The sequence below is a fragment of the Lampetra planeri genome, chromosome 12 (genome assembly GCF_965212315.1).
Source record: "Lampetra planeri chromosome 12, kcLamPlan1.2.h2, whole genome shotgun sequence".
NCBI classification, from domain to species: Eukaryota; Metazoa; Chordata; class Hyperoartia; order Petromyzontiformes; family Petromyzontidae; genus Lampetra; species Lampetra planeri.
Genome location: NC_136118.1, coordinates 1,069,792 through 1,087,572, shown reverse-complemented (window position 1 = coordinate 1,087,572; position 17,781 = coordinate 1,069,792).

The following is a 17,781-nucleotide window of genomic DNA, read 5'->3' as shown; positions in this document are numbered from 1 at the left end:
CTGGACGTCTTTGTTGTTCCACTCTGTTCACACAGCAGCGGCGATCATTGCCGATCTGCGGTGACATTGTTAGGGTGGTGACCATCAGCGCGATCCCATAAGGGCGTTCGGGACTCGAGTCGGCGGGGCGAGGAACATTGTCGAGGTCTTGCTTGATGATTAGGTAGGTGGTCGTCGTTGTATAGAACACGAGTCCACTCTCTCTGGCAGTTCCCACGGCTCTGTGAAGTGTACGCATGCGTGTGCACGTGATACGGCGCAGTATTTACACTTTGCACTGCTGTGCATTCGTAAAGTGTGCGCGCGCGTTGCCCACTTTAAGGGCTGTACAAACACCAGACACGTGCACCCTGCCTCGTGTGTGTGTACGCTTGTGCGCTCGCGCAGAGCGCACGCGCGTACTCCGTGTCACGCGCGGGCGGCCACGGGGAGTGACCCGATCCGACTATTTAACAAGACGAGATCCGGTGTGAAACCATCCCGACCCGATTTGATCCCATTGCACCAGACTCGAGCCGACCAAACTCATGTATCGAAGGCACTGCCCCTGCAGCTCGGCGCGACCCATTTGACCTTTGCAGGCCCACGTCGACCTATATCGACCCGGCCGGATTCGACCCGTCTCACACAGAGCCCCCCCCCCTCCCCCCCACCATTACCTAGCGATTGCCGAGAGCGATGGGAGGGGTGCGGAGAGTCGGGGAGTCGAGGGGGGTGGTTAGAAACGGGGAACGACGCCACTCTCCTTGCCGCCACCTTCACTCGAGACCCGCAGACTCAGAGAAAAAAAAATAATGAAAGAAAAAAACCGATTCCCTCTCGGCCATCAATCACGATAACATTTTAAAGAGCGTGTAAACAGCGGCTTTCTGGACCAACTCTCGCGCGCTCCTTTACGGCTCAATTACGCTTCTCTGTGCAAAAATAATACAAGTTTAGAGGGGGTGGGGGGGGGGACTCTTCCAAAACAAAGGCGATCGCGAGGAGGAGCGGCCCGGCCGCGGACTCGAGAGAAAGGGGCCCTGGGGCCCTGGCGGCGGCTTTCATCTTCGCCTCCGCACCCGCTCCTCCTCCTCCTCACCCCCTCCCCCTCCTCTCCCCCGTGCAGAGGGAGCCCCGCTGCGCTCCTTTCAATGCAATATGAGCCGGGGCCGTGCTGCAAATATTAAAGGGGTCCTTCTGAAGCCCCCCCCCAACCCCTCCACCCCAGAGCTCCTCCCCCTCCTAGCCGCGACTGGCGACGAGTCCAGAGGAGGCCGAGAGCTGCACGGGGTGCTGGCCAATCCCTGCGAGGCCTCCCCCCGTCGCCCCCTTACCCCGCCTCCGCCCGCCCCGCCCCTCGGCCCACGAGTGTTTCCCAGGAATCTGCATAATCGCATTGAGCGCGAGTGGGGCTGTGCCGCGCCGCGTGTTGCGCGGGGGACGTTGTTTTAATAAAGTTTCTGCGCGCCGGGGAGCAGCGCCGCTCGGCGTCCACGAGTCTAATGAAACATTTACTCCGCACGGCTCCCCCCCCCTCCACACCCCTGCTGACTCCCGCACGCTCGCTCCCTCCCGCAAACCCCCTCCTTGCCACCCTCCCCATACCCACCTCCCCCCAATGAGATAATAAAACCCGAGGCAGAATCTGCAGGTTCTCACGATGCGGGTTCAGGAGCGTCCGGGAGAGGCGAGCGGCGCCACGGGAGGGGGAGGAGGGGAGGGCAATTGGAGGATCACTGAAGAGAGGACGGAGGGTGGTGGGGGAGGTGAAGAGGCGTATGGAGAGGATGCAGAGATGAAGGTGAAGCTGCTGATGATGATGCGGAGGAGCACACAGTGGTCCCTCCGGGCTGAGTCTCGGAGCGACAAATCGCGTAATGAGCGCGCGGACACTTAATCGCATTCCGGGCTCAAAGAACGCCGTGCATTCATTACGGGGCATGCAGCTACCCCCCCCTTCTCCGCTCCCCCTTCCCTGCTCCCTCCTGCCTCTGCTCCTTCCTCCTCTCCCGCCCTGCTCCCTCCTGCCTCTCCTTCCCTCCTTTCTTGGGAGCCGAGCGGCGAGATGAGGCGCTCTGGCCGGGGCCGCGCTTTCGTCACGCCGGAGGAGGCGCCTTTTCATTCTGGTCCAGGGCGCCCCGCCCCCCTTCGGCGCCGTGTCAAAGTGTTCTCAGCGCTTTGTTGCTCCTCCACGCTCCCATTAGGGAACACATTTATTATTTTGACCTTCAGCTAAAAGGCGGGGCCCGGCGGGCTCGCGGAAAGTTAACGCTAATTACGGACATTGTCACCGGCCGCTTTGTGCGCCGAGTCTGCGCTCAGAGCGCCGGAGCCGCCGCTCCCTCTCATCTCGGCGGCTCCCACCTCCCCCTCCCCCGCGCCACTCCCCCTTCGCTCCTCCCCTCGCCACCGACGCCCCCCCCTCTTTTCCCGGCTCCCACCACGAACTCACACCCTCCCATCTTCCGGCTCCCACCATCTCTCTCTCTACCACAACGCATCCTCCCCCCACTGCTCTAGCAAAAAAAGAAAAGCGGGGGGGGGGGGGAGAGAAAAAAACCACACCCACACAAAGGTTTGACCAACAACAACAACAAAACCCCGCCGTGGTTAAATATTTCTCGTTTAGTAAAACAACCACACGGTACCACCAGACACACACACAGACACACAGTGACCAATGTCAATCGTTTCCCACTTTTCTGGACAAAAAGAAATCGGAATATTTTAAATTATAGTTTTTATATTCAGGATCGAGAACGCGCGCGTGCACACGGGGTACGCGGAGGGAGAGGCGCCGTCCGCAGCTGACGCCCTCGCGATCCGCGTGGCGCGCGCAGCGCGCCGTGCGCCGCGTGTCCCCGTGACGCTGACCCCGTGGCGCTGACCCCGTGACGCTGACCCCGTGGCGCTGACCCCGTGGCGCTGACCCCGTGGCGCTGACCCCGTGGCTCTGACCCCGTGGCGCTGACCCCGTGGCTCTGACCCCGTGGCTCTGACCCCGTGGCTCTGACCCCGGCCTCCACAGGTGCTTGCTAACAGCACTCGCCCCAGCAGTCTGTTCAAGGCTATGCCGTGAATTGTCGTCTTGGTGCGAGTCTGTCTGTACGCGCGCTTGTGGATTTCTGTGCACGCGTTGCTTGATGCAGCCAACGCCTTCCTGTACCCATATATAGTCATGGGGAATGTCTCAACATCATCTCACTTAACTGATTGTGCTTTGCATCTTGTAAACTTTACTTTACGTTTTTTTTTGCGGTGATTTTTTTCAAAGCGCTTTGTCCAATCCGATGTGTGCACATCCGTGCATTAGTCACGCATTGCACTCATTGTGAACGCTAATTTAAACAATGAAGTGTCAAAAATGCATACCTCTCATCCACTGCTGGTTTAAGGCCTTCTCAAGCAAAGGCGTTTTGCATACCTGATACTCAATCATTGTCAGAAATACTCACACGAGCCTCATTGAGGCGAAACTAACAAGGGGTCAGGGTCAGGATTAGGGTCAGGGTTATGGTCAGGGTTAGGGTCACGGTTTGTGTCATTCTATCCTTCACAACATCATGCTGGAACCGAGATGATCCCAGCGACTGCCACAAACTGCTGCACATGGACCCAGCCTGGCACCAACTGACACAATGCAGACAGCAGCAGCCAACACCATCCGGCAGGAGGCGACACCATCTGCAGCAGTAGCAGCAGGAACGAGCCGCCTGCAGCGAGAGGCAGCGAGCACTACCCCCCACACCCGCAGGCAGGTGACACCAGTCGGAATGCATGGGACCCGTCACCAACATCCCAGTCGGGTGGCTAATGGTGTTGGGGGGCGGGGGAGGGGAGGGGGGTGGAGGGGGGGGCATGGAGGCGACGCCGCAGATGTCACAATGAACCCTGGACCGCCGTATTGGATGGAGACGGTGCAGGCGATGCGGTGAATTGGTGACGGAGTAATAATTAGGGCGCCATGGTGACGAGATGTGAACTACTTCCCCTGGTCTACAGGAGGTCGTGGGGATCGATCCCGAGCCTTGCGCCTGTGTATTTGGAATGTGCATGTCGATCTTCCCGTGGTCGCGTGGATTTTTTTCCGGCTCCTCTGTGTTTTTGCCTCCACGTTTAGAAACATGCACTTCAAGTGTTTGGCTGCTCTAAATATCCACGTGACGAGCCACTTCGTCGAGCTGTCATTTGTGGCCAGGTCGCTTCTGAAAAAGAGGTGTATCGTTCAGTGGGTCTTACTTGGTAAAAAAAAAAAAGTTTAATTCACCCTCCCGGCGATTTGATTAATTATCACGATGCAATGTCTCGATTAGATTTAAGAATCGATTCTTTGTTGTCTCGCTTAACAGCAGAGGTGGGACAAAGTCATTGTTATGCAAGTCCAAGTCGAGTCGCAAGTCATCAAATTCATGACTCGAGTCTGACTCGAGTCCAAGTCACATGACTCGAGTCCACATCTCATAGGTGGGACAAAGTCATTGTTATGCAAGTCCAAGTCGAGTCGCAAGTCATCAAATTCATGACTCGAGTCTGACTCGAGTCCAAGTCACATGACTCGAGTCCACACCTCTGCTTAACAGCATTTCTGGTTCCGTTATTTTATTTTTCCCACACTTTAAACCGGAACGTAACTTTTCGAATATAATTAGCATACGCTTTGCAGACATTAAAATGATCGATTCTCACCCACGCGATAGAATTGGATGTGTTGTGAGTGTTCATCGATACACGACGCATCCGTGCATCCCTGTCCCCCAGTGTCATTAAGCCTCACCACCTTGGCTCCACCGCGTGACGCGGAGTCTAACGCAAGGCATCTGTGGTGCATCGGGCGTGCGTGATGATGCCACGCACTCGAGATGGGACTTTCACGGTGATGGATTGCTTCATGAAAGAAGCAGACAATGGTTATGGGTGCAAACTTGTCTGATCGGAAAGTGTACGCTAATAAACATCAACATTTAAGGCGATATTTACCGACCGGGATTTTTGTTTAAAAACTGAACACGTTCAGCCTTGAACGTTGAGTGGGGAAGGGAAATGCAACTTCAATGCCATTACAAAAAAAATGTGGAGTTAAAAATGAAAATAAAACAATTACATCAATGTCGTGAGAAAATCCAGTAAAAAACGCATCGCTAAACAATACCACGGCATTTCCACGTGATATTGAATTGGAAAACATGCTTGGCTATTATCGACAAAGTGAAACAATGTGAACGCGGGTTCGTACATTTTCAGCGAATATTCACGGAATCGACTCACGCTCAAGACATCCCCACAGAGCGCCTCTGTCTCTGTGACTCTGTGCATCCTTCACCCAAGGTCCACATCGCTCTCTCTCTCGCTCGACTGGTTTCTTCCTAGAAGCAACGCACTCGTCACCTCCGCCGGTTTGTAAAAAAATAATGAGATTCTCATAATCAAAACAACATTAATAATTCACGGCTATGCAAATTAACCAGTAATTAAGCTGGGTTATTTACTCGGATAAATTCATATCAATGCAAACTGCATAAGCTATACATTAACGTGTGCATGTGTGTGTCTGTATGTGGTTATCGCCATTAGGGAGACAAAGACAGCCGTGCGTGTGGGTGGCCACGCACCCCCGCGTTTGCCAATCCGGCCTTCATCGGTACTCGCTAGCAGCACTTGCCCCAAGAGTATGTTAAGGCAACACGGGGGATCTTTGTCTTTGCTATGCGTGTGTCAGCTGCAAGGGAGACATGTCCCATCTCAAGGGGTTTTCCAGGTGAAATGTTTTAATTACTGAAATTTGTTTATAATTGAAAAGAAAGGAAAAATCCGGACATGAGCAAAATAAAATCAATGACTCAAATATTTCACGAAAAACGATTACTTTGCAGCCGCCCATTCGTATTCAGCATCACCATCAGCCATGGTCAGTCCACTGCTGGATAACGGCCTTCCCTGGCCGTGCGATGTAATGATCCACCCAGTAGCGGCAGACGGACTCATTTCATTGCTCCATCTCCACTTTGAATAACCTCTCGCTCATAAATTTACGTTTGGAAAATAAAACACAAATATTTTGACAGAAAATACAGATTCTTTTTCGAATGTAATGACTTGAGATGAACGAAAAACATGAACAAATGCACATTACACAAACGTAAAAGTACGAAGATACCCCGATAGCCTAACAGACTATTGGGGAAAGTGTTGTAAGCGAGTAGCACCTATGAAGACCGGCACGGCGCGCGAGGGATGGATGGCCAGCACCACGCCGGGCCGCCTTTGTATTCGCAGAGTTGATGTTTACACACCGCACCAGGTATTCATTTTAGGCCGAGTCGACCTAGGGCAGGGCCCAGGACTGGTTCAGATAATCGTCGCTGGTGTTGGTCGTGAGCTGGAATCGAACTCGGGTCGCCGGCTTCGTAGCGCGGCGCATTTCCCATTGCATTAGCCCTCCACACTTACAACAACAACCACCATTCGCCACTAAGTGGCGGTGACGTCACCACGACGCTTGTGCAAGGCTATGTGCACCTTGAGGCCACGTGAAGTGTCGAACGCCCGCTGGCAGGAGGTCACGGGGCAGACCCAGAAGCCACGGGTCGACTGATTGAGACGACTGGCTGATGCACCACCTGTGCCCCCTACTGTGCCAACTTGCTGTGCTTTAGCCACCCGGCGATCCGCTCGTTGTTGTGAGCGTCGCTCCTCCGCCCTCCATTGTTGTTGGAGGGCGACTGCCTCCAACTGCCCAGTAGCGTCCTTCACGAGCCTCCTCCACAGAGGCCGCTCTTGACACCGCTGGTACCAGTCATCGGCAAGTCCACTCAGCTCCACATCCTCCTGTACCACATCACTCCATCTCTTCTCTAGCTCGTGCCGCGCCTGTTTTGCCCCCTCGATCCGGCCGAACAAAAGCTGTTTAGGCATGCGGTGGCTGGGCATGCGAACTACATGGCCCAGCCAAGGCAGCCTTGCCTGCCGGAGGAGCTCACCGATGAGACTTTGTCCAGATATTTCAAGGATTTGTGAGCTCCTCACACATTCCAGCCTGGTTAAATCCATGATTGATCGTAGGCAGGCCAGCCTAAATGTTTATAACCGGCGAAGATGTTCCATTAGGGGAGCCACGTTTTGCAAACGTAGAGAAGGGAGGGAATGACTGTGGCCGAGAAGACCTGAAGCTTCGTGTGGAGCGACAGACCAGGTAGCTTCCACACAGCGTTACGCAACCGAGGAAAATATAATGCCGCTCGACTGATTCGGAGTGAGACCTCTGCTGTTAAACCGGAGCAGGTCATGAGCACACTGTCCAGGTATGGGAAACTCTCCACTCTATCCACAACTGCCCTATCACCAATTGGGAGTTGTGGGGGTGGAGTGTCCGATGGTACAAAATACCCAGGCAGGTGCTTAGTTTTACATACACACAGACACACACACCTTTATACGAATAAGGAGATGATCAATAGTTACATTTTGCAGATTCGTTTTAATCAGAACCAGAATATTTATAATGGATGAATCCGATGAACAATATAAAGCTCTTTTTTACAGATGTCCAATCGAGGCAGGTCAGAACGTTACAACAACAAACAGTACAATCACACGATAGGAGTGAAGTATAGGGAAGGTAAACACATCATTTTTAAAAATATATACCAATAAAGTAAACTATATTTGTGCTATTACCAGGCAAGGCCCACTTGGCTATTCACTTCTTCTTCATAAGCGACCTGGCCACAAAAGATATCTAAACAAAGTGGCTTATCATGTGGAAATGTATAACAGCAAAATACGCATCTAAACGCATGTTTCTAAATGTGGAGGGGAAATCCGTGCCTAGATGAAGAGACGCAGCAGACACACAGAGCTGGCGTACTCGTAGACATGGGCACAGCAGGTTAAGGCAGAAAAGTGCACGGAATTCCGTGTCTGTGGGTCCGCTCAAACATCATCTTGTTGCTGTTGTTGTTGTTGTTGCTGTCATTGTTGCTGTTGTTGCGGCTGTTGTTTGTCGCTGTCTTTGTGCTGGATGTGGCCACGAGCGAAGGCTGACACTCGTTTCGTGCGCAACAGCACTACACGGCCGATGCTGTTATTTTGTGCAAATGCATGTCGACTGACTGTGATGTAAACGTTTCAAAACGGTTCAGCAGGAAATGAAACAAACCCAGGTGGTGACTGTGTAAACAACCGTGTGTTTGTCGCCGAAAGGGAATGGCATTCAGAATGCTCCTCTCTCGACTCAAAGTGCAGTGCAGTCACGAAAGCTTCAAATCAAGATTGCAGTGCACGTGTTGCGTGCGAAAACGAAGACCACAGCAGTGAGATCTCTGTACAGAGACCTCAGCAAAGAGACCCCAAAAGCGGAACCCAGCAGTGAGAACACAGCAATGAGAACACAGCAATGAGACCCCAGCAGTGAGAACACAGCAGTGAGAACACAGCAATGAGAACACAGCAATGAGACCCCAGCAGTGAGAACACAGCAGTGAGAACACAGCAATGAGAACACAGCAATGAGAACACAGCAGTGAGAACACAGCAGTGAGAACACAGCAATGAGAACACAGCAATGAGAACACAGCAATGAGAACACAGCAGTGAGAACACAGCAATGAGAACACAGCAATGAGAACACAGCAGTGAGAACACAGAAATGAGAACACAGCAATGAGAACACAGCAATGAGACCCCAGCAGTGAGAACACAGCAGTGAGAACACAGCAATGAGAACACAGCAGTGAGAACACAGAAATGAGAACACAGCAGTGAGAACACAGCAATGAGAACACAGCAATGAGAACACAGCAATGAGAACACAGCAATGAGAACACAGCAATGAGAACACAGCAGTGAGAACACAGAAATGAGAACACAGCAATGAGAACACAGCAATGAGACCCCAGCAGTGAGAACACAGCAGTGAGACCCCAGCTGTGAGAACACAGCAGTGAGAACACAGCAATGAGAACACAGCAGTGAGAACACAGCAGTGAGAACACAGCAATGAGAACACAGCAATGAGAACACAGCAATGAGAACACAGCAATGAGAACACAGCAGTGAGAACACAGCAATGAGAACACAGCAATGAGAACACAGCAATGAGAACACAGCAATGAGAACACAGCAATGAGAACACAGCAGTGAGAACACAGCAATGAGACCCCAGCAGTGAGAACACAGCAGTGAGACCCCAGCAATGAGACCCCAGCAGTGAGAACACAGCAGTGAGACCCCAGCTGTGAGAACACAGCAGTGAGAACACAGCAATGAGAACACAGCAATGAGAACACAGCAATGAGAACACAGCAGTGAGAACACAGCAGTGAGAACACAGCAATGAGAACACAGCAATGAGAACACAGCAATGAGACCCCAGCAGTGAGAACACAGCAGTGAGACCCCAGCTGTGAGAACACAGCAGTGAGAACACAGCAATGAGACCCCAGCAATGAGAACACAGCAGTGAGAACACAGCAGTGAGAACACAGCAATGAGAACACAGCAATGAGACCCCAGCAATGAGAACACAGCAGTGAGAACACAGCAGTGAGAACACAGCAATGAGAACACAGCAGTGAGAACACAGCAATGAGAACACAGCAATGAGAACACAGCAGTGAGAACACAGCAGTGAGAACACAGCAGTGAGAACTCAGCAGTGAGAACACAGCAATGAGAACACAGCAATGAGACCCCAGCAATGAGAACACAGCAGTGAGAACTCAGCAGTGAGAACACAGCAATGAGAACACAGCATTGAGAACTCAGCAGTGAGAACACAGCGATGAGAACACAGCAATGAGAACACAGCAGTGAGAACTCAGCAGTGAGAACACAGCAATGAGAACACAGCAATGAGAACACAGCAATGAGAACACAGCAGTGAGAACACAGCAATGAGAACACAGCAGTGAGAACACAGCAGTGAGAACACAGCAATGAGAACACAGCAATGAGAACACAGCAATGAGAACACAGCAATGAGAACACAGCAATGAGAACACAGCAATGAGAACACAGCAATGAGAACACAGCAATGAGAACACAGCAGTGAGAACACAGCAAAGAGAAAACAGCAGTGAGAACTCAGCAGTGAGAACACAGCGATGAGAACACAGCAATGAGAACACAGCAGTGAGAACTCAGCAGTGAGAACACAGCAATGAGAACACAGCAATGAGAACACAGCAATGAGAACACAGCAGTGAGAACACAGCAATGAGAACACAGCAGTGAGAACACAGCAATGAGAACACAGCAATGAGAACACAGCAGTGAGAACTCAGCAGTGAGAACACAGCAATGAGAACACAGCAATGAGAACTCAGCAGTGAGAACACAGCAGTGAGACCCCAGCAATGAGAACACAGCAGTGAGAACTCAGCAGTGAGAACACAGCAATGAGAACACAGCAATGAGAACACAGCAGTGAGAACACAGCAGTGAGACCCCAGCAATGAGAACACAGCAGTGAGAACACAGCAATGAGAACACAGCAGTGAGAACTCAGCAGTGAGAACACAGCAATGAGAACTCAGCAGTGAGAACACAGCAATGAGAACACAGCAGTGAGAACTCAGCAGTGAGAACACAGCAGTGAGAACTCAGCAGTGAGAACACAGCAATGAGAACACAGCAGTGAGACCCCAGCAATGAGAACACAGCAGTGAGACCCCAGCAATGAGAACTCAGCAATGAGAACACAGCAATGAGAACACAGCAGTGAGAACACAGCAGTGAGAACACAGCAGTGAGAACACAGCAATGAGAACACAGCAGTGAGACCCCAGCAGTGAGACCCCAGCAATGAGAACACAGCAATGAGAACACAGCAGTGAGACCCCAGCAATGAGAACACAGCAATGAGAACACAGCAGTGAGACCCCAGCAATGAGAACACAGCAGTGAGAACACAGCAGTGAGACCCCAGCAATGAGAACACAGCAGTGAGAACTCAGCAGTGAGAACACAGCAATGAGAACACAGCAGTGAGAACTCAGCAGTGAGAACACAGCAATGAGAACACAGCAGTGAGACCCCAGCAGTGAGAACACAGCAGTGAGAACACAGCAATGAGAACACAGCAGTGAGACCCCAGCAGTGAGAACACATCAATAAGAACACAGCAATGAGAACACAGCAGTGAGACCCCAGCAGTGAGAACACAGCAGTGAGAACACAGCAGTGAGAACTCAGCAGTGAGAACACAGCAGTGAGACCCCAGCAATGAGAACACAGCAATGAGAACACAGCATTGAGAACTCAGCAGTGAGAACACAGCAATGAGAACACAGCAGTGAGAACTCAGCAGTGAGAACACAGCAATGAGAACACAGCAGTGAGACCCCAGCAATGAGAACACAGCAATGAGAACACAGCAATGAGAACACAGCAGTGAGAACACAGCAGTGAGAACACAGCAATGAGAACACAGCAATGAGAACACAGCATTGAGAACTCAGCAGTGAGAACACAGCAATGAGAACACAGCAATGAGAACACAGCAGTGAGAACACAGCAGTGAGAACACAGCAATGAGACCCCAGCAATGAGAACACAGCATTGAGAACACAGCAGTGAGAACACAGCAATGAGAACACAGCAATGAGAACACAGCATTGAGAACACAGCAGTGAGAACTCAGCAGTGAGAACACAGCAGTGAGAACTCAGCATTGAGAACTCAGCAGTGAGAACACAGCAATGAGAACACAGCAATGAGAACACAGCATTGAGAACACAGCAGTGAGAACACAGCAGTGAGAACACAGCAATGAGACCCCAGCAATGAGAACACAGCATTGAGAACACAGCAGTGAGAACACAGCAATGAGAACACAGCAGTGAGAACACAGCAATGAGACCCCGGCAATGAGAACACAGCAGTGAGAACACAGCAATGAGAACACAGCAATGAGAACACAGCATTGAGAACACAGCAATGAGAACACAGCAATGAGAACACAGCAATGAGAACACAGCATTGAGAACACAGCAGTGAGAACACAGCAGTGAGAACACAGCAATGAGACCCCAGCAATGAGAACACTGCAATGAGAACACAGCAGTGAGAACTCAGCAGTGAGAACACAGCAATGAGAACACAGCAATGAGAACACAGCATTGAGAACTCAGCAGTGAGAACACAGCAATGAGAACACAGCAGTGAGAACACAGCAGTGAGAACACAGCAATGAGACCCCAGCAGTGAGAACACAGCATTGAGAACTCAGCAGTGAGAACACAGCAATGAGAACACAGCAGTGAGAACACAGCAGTGAGAACACAGCAATGAGACCCCAGCAGTGAGAACACAGCAATGAGACCCCAGCAGTGAGAACACAGCAGTGAGAACACAGCAATGAGAACACAGCAATGAGAACACAGCAATGAGAACACAGCAATGAGAACACAGCAATGAGAACACAGCAATGAGAACACAGCAATGAGAACACAGCAGTGAGAACACAGCAATGAGAACACAGCAATGAGAACACAGCAATGAAAACACAGCAGTGAGAACACAGCAGTGAGAACACAGCAGTGATAACACAGCAGTGAGAACACAGCAATGAGAACACAGCAATGAGAACACAGCAGTGAGAACACAGCAGTGAGAACTCAGCAGTGAGAACACAGCAATGAGAACACAGCAATGAGAACACAGCAGTGAGAACACAGCAGTGAGAACACAGCAGTGAGAACACAGCAATGAGAACACAGCAGTGAGAACACAGCAGTGAGAACACAGCAATGAGAACACAGCAGTGAGAATACAGCAATGAGACCCCAGCAGTGAGAACACAGCAATGAGAACACAGCAATGAGACCCCAGCAGTGAGAACACAGCAGTGAGAACACAGCAATGAGAACACAGCAGTGAGAACACAGCAATGAGAACACAGCAGTGAGAACACAGCAATGAGAACACAGCAATGAGAACACATCAATGAGAACACAGCAATGAGAACACAGCAGTGAGAACACAGCAATGAGACCCCAGCAGTGAGAACACAGCAATGAGAACACAGCAATGAGAACACAGCAGTGAGAACACAGCAATGAGACCCCAGCAGTGAGAACACAGCAATGAGACCCCAGCAGTGAGAACACAGCAATGAGACCCCAGCAGTGAGAACACAGCAGTGAGAACACAGCAATGAGAACACAGCAGTGAGAACACAGCAATGAGAACACAGCAGTGAGAACACAGCAGTGAGAACACAGCAATGAGAACACAGCAATGAGAACACAGCAATGAGAACACAGCAGTGAGAACACAGCAGTGAGAACACAGCAATGAGAACACAGCAATGAGAACACAGCAATGAGAACACAGCAGTGAGAACACAGCAGTGAGAACACAGCAGTGAGAACACAGCAGTGAGAACACAGCAATGAGAACACAGCAATGAGAACACAGCAGTGAGAACACAGCAGTGAGAACACAGCAGTGAGAACACAGCAATGAGAACACAGCAGTGAGAACTCAGCAGTGAGAACACAGCAATGAGAACACAGCAGTGAGAACACAGCAGTGAGAACACAGCAATGAGAACACAGCAATGAGAACTCAGCAGTGAGAACACAGCAATGAGAACACAGCAATGAGAACACAGCAATGAGAACACAGCAATGAGAACACAGCAGTGAGAACACAGCAATGAGAACACAGCATTGAGAACACAGCAATGAGAACACAGCAGTGAGAACACAGCAGTGAGAACACAGCAATGAGAACACAGCAGTGAGAACACAGCAGTGAGAACACAGCAATGAGAACACAACAGTGAGAACACAGCAGTGAGAACACAGCAGTGAGAACACAGCAATGAGAACACAGCAATGAGAACTCAGCAGTGAGAACACAGCAATGAGAACACAGCAATGAGAACACAGCAATGAGAACACAGCAATGAGAACACAGCAGTGAGAACACAGCAGTGAGAACACAGAAATGAGAACACAGCAATGAGAACACAGCAATGAGACCCCAGCAGTGAGAACACAGCAGTGAGAACACAGCAATGAGAACACAGCAGTGAGAACACAGAAATGAGAACACAGCAGTGAGAACACAGCAATGAGAACACAGCAATGAGAACACAGCAATGAGAACACAGCAATGAGAACACAGCAATGAGAACACAGCAGTGAGAACACAGAAATGAGAACACAGCAATGAGAACACAGCAGTGAGACCCCAGCTGTGAGAACACAGCAGTGAGAACACAGCAATGAGAACACAGCAATGAGAACACAGCAATGAGAACACAGCAATGAGAACACAGCAATGAGAACACAGCAGTGAGAACACAGCAATGAGAACACAGCAATGAGAACACAGCAATGAGAACACAGCAATGAGAACACAGCAATGAGAACACAGCAGTGAGAACACAGCAATGAGACCCCAGCAGTGAGAACACAGCAGTGAGACCCCAGCAATGAGACCCCAGCAGTGAGAACACAGCAGTGAGACCCCAGCTGTGAGAACACAGCAGTGAGAACACAGCAATGAGAACACAGCAATGAGAACACAGCAATGAGAACACAGCAGTGAGAACACAGCAGTGAGAACACAGCAATGAGAACACAGCAATGAGAACACAGCAATGAGACCCCAGCAGTGAGAACACAGCAGTGAGACCCCGGCTGTGAGAACACAGCAGTGAGAACACAGCAATGAGACCCCAGCAATGAGAACACAGCAGTGAGAACACAGCAGTGAGAACACAGCAATGAGAACACAGCAATGAGACCCCAGCAATGAGAACACAGCAGTGAGAACACAGCAGTGAGAACACAGCAATGAGAACACAGCAGTGAGAACACAGCAGTGAGAACACAGCAGTGAGAACACAGCAGTGAGAACTCAGCAGTGAGAACACAGCAATGAGAACACAGCAATGAGACCCCAGCAATGAGAACACAGCAGTGAGAACTCAGCAGTGAGAACACAGCAATGAGAACACAGCATTGAGAACTCAGCAGTGAGAACACAGCGATGAGAACACAGCAATGAGAACACAGCAGTGAGAACTCAGCAGTGAGAACACAGCAATGAGAACACAGCAATGAGAACACAGCAATGAGAACACAGCAGTGAGAACACAGCAATGAGAACACAGCAGTGAGAACACAGCAGTGAGAACACAGCATTGAGAACACAGCAAAGAGAAAACAGCAGTGAGAACTCAGCAGTGAGAACACAGCGATGAGAACACAGCAATGAGAACACAGCAGTGAGAACTCAGCAGTGAGAACACAGCAATGAGAACACAGAAGTGAGATCACAGCAATGAGAACACAGCAGTGAGAACACAGCAATGAGAACACAGCAGTGAGAACACAGCAATGAGAACACAGCAGTGAGAACTCAGCAGTGAGAACACAGCAATGAGAACACAGCAATGAGAACACAGCAGTGAGAACTCAGCAGTGAGAACACAGCAATGAGAACTCAGCAGTGAGAACACAGCAATGAGAACACAGCAGTGAGAACTCAGCAGTGAGAACACAGCAGTGAGAACTCAGCAATGAGAACACAGCAATGAGAACACAGCAGTGAGACCCCAGCAATGAGAACACAGCAGTGAGACCCCAGCAATGAGAACTCAGCAATGAGAACACAGCAATGAGAACACAGCAGTGAGAACACAGCAGTGAGAACACAGCAGTGAGAACACAGCAATGAGAACACAGCAATGAGAACACAGCAGTGAGACCCCAGCAATGAGAACACAGCAGTGAGAACACAGCAGTGAGACCCCAGCAATGAGAACACAGCAGTGAGAACTCAGCAGTGAGAACACAGCAATGAGAACACAGCAGTGAGAACTCAGCAGTGAGAACACAGCAATGAGAACACAGCAGTGAGACCCCAGCAGTGAGAACACAGCAGTGAGAACACAGCAATGAGAACACAGCAGTGAGACCCCAGCAGTGAGAACACAGCAATAAAAACACAGCAATGAGAACACAGCAGTGAGACCCCAGCAGTGAGAACACAGCAGTGAAAACACAGCAGTGAGAACTCAGCAGTGAGAACACAGCAGTGAGACCCCAGCAATGAGAACACAGCAATGAGAACACAGCATTGAGAACTCAGCAGTGAGAACACAGCAATGAGAACACAGCAGTGAGAACTCAGCAGTGAGAACACAGCAATGAGAACACAGCAGTGAGACCCCAGCAATGAGAACACAGCAATGAGAACACAGCAATGAGAACACAGCAGTGAGAACACAGCAGTGAGAACACAGCAATGAGAACACAGCAATGAGAACACAGCATTGAGAACTCAGCAGTGAGAACACAGCAATGAGAACACAGCAATGAGAACACAGCAGTGAGAACACACCAGTGAGAACACAGCAATGAGACCCCAGCAATGAGAACACAGCATTGAGAACACAGCAGTGAGAACACAGCAATGAGAACACAGCAATGAGAACACAGCATTGAGAACACAGCAGTGAGAACTCAGCAGTGAGAACACAGCAGTGAGAACTCAGCATTGAGAACTCAGCAGTGAGAACACAGCAATGAGAACACAGCAATGAGAACACAGCATTGAGAACACAGCAGTGAGAACACAGCAGTGAGAACACAGCAATGAGACCCCAGCAATGAGAACACAGCATTGAGAACACAGCAGTGAGAACACAGCAATGAGAACACAGCAGTGAGAACACAGCAATGAGACCCCGGCAATGAGAACACAGCAGTGAGAACACAGCAATGAGAACACAGCAATGAGAACACAGCATTGAGAACACAGCAATGAGAACACAGCAATGAGAACACAGCAATGAGAACACAGCATTGAGAACACAGCAGTGAGAACACAGCAGTGAGAACACAGCAATGAGACCCCAGCAATGAGAACACTGCAATGAGAACACAGCAGTGAGAACTCAGCAGTGAGAACACAGCAATGAGAACACAGCAATGAGAACACAGCATTGAGAACTCAGCAGTGAGAACACAGCAATGAGAACACAGCAGTGAGAACACAGCAGTGAGAACACAGCAATGAGACCCCAGCAGTGAGAACACAGCATTGAGAACTCAGCAGTGAGAACACAGCAATGAGAACACAGCAGTGAGAACACAGCAGTGAGAACACAGCAATGAGACCCCAGCAGTGAGAACACAGCAATGAGACCCCAGCAGTGAGAACACAGCAGTGAGAACACAGCAGTGAGAAGACAGCAATGAGAACACAGCAATGAGAACACAGCAATGTGAACACAGCAATGAGAACACAGCAATGAGAACACAGCAATGAGAACACAGCAATGAGAACACAGCAGTGAGAACACAGCAATGAGAACACAGCAATGAGAACACAGCAATGAGAACACAGCAGTGAGAACACAGCAGTGAGAACACAGCAATGAGAACACAGCAGTGAGAACACAGCAATGAGAACACAGCAATGAGAACACAGCAATGAGAACACAGCAATGAGACCCCAGCAGTGAGAACACAGCAGTGAGAACACAGCAATGAGAACACAGCAGTGAGAATACAGCAATGAGACCCCAGCAGTGAGAACACAGCAATGAGAACACAGCAATGAGACCCCAGCAGTGAGAACACAGCAGTGAGAACACAGCAATGAGAACACAGCAGTGAGAACACAGCAATGAGAACACAGCAATGAGAACACAGCAATGAGAACACAGCAATGAGACCCCAGCAGTGAGAACACAGCAATGAGAACACAGCAGTGAGAACACAGCAATGAGAACACAGCAGTGAGAACACAGCAGTGAGAACACAGCAATGAGAACACAGC